The sequence below is a fragment of the Buceros rhinoceros genome, unplaced genomic scaffold (genome assembly GCF_000710305.1).
Source record: "Buceros rhinoceros silvestris isolate BGI_N320 unplaced genomic scaffold, ASM71030v1 scaffold24276, whole genome shotgun sequence".
In the NCBI taxonomy this organism is placed as follows: domain Eukaryota; kingdom Metazoa; phylum Chordata; class Aves; order Bucerotiformes; family Bucerotidae; genus Buceros; species Buceros rhinoceros.
Window position 1 is genome coordinate 5157 of NW_010418443.1, and position 466 is coordinate 5622.

Here is a 466-nt window from a genome sequence, read left to right on the forward strand (position 1 = left end):
GCCCCATCGCTGGCCCCATCCCAGGTCAGGTTGGCCCTTGGGGCTCTGAGCCCCCTGCTCTGGGTGCAGATGTCCCTGCTCCCTGCAGGGGCTGGACTGGGGGAGCTCTGAAGGTCCCTTCAACCCAAACCAGTTGGGGATTTTAACGCTTTCATAATAGTGACAGGAGCTGCGTTAGACCCAAACGGACCATCCCACAGACTCATCCCATTTGTTAGTGTTGTGTGAGTCAGCTCACGGTAATGGCTCCTCCTGGTGAGGTGTTTGTGGTCTTTAGAGCCTGTGGCTGGAAAGACGTGAGAGGGCAAGTGCGTGGTTCACTGCCGGCGCCATGGGGAAAACTCCTTCCTGCTCCCTGACTCCGTTTCTCCGTGTGCCATGGTAGCAGCAGCACTTTGTCTCCAAGGGAAAAGTCTAAGTTACAGATTTCGAAGCCTAAATAATTTTGGTGCAAACCAGGAGAAAG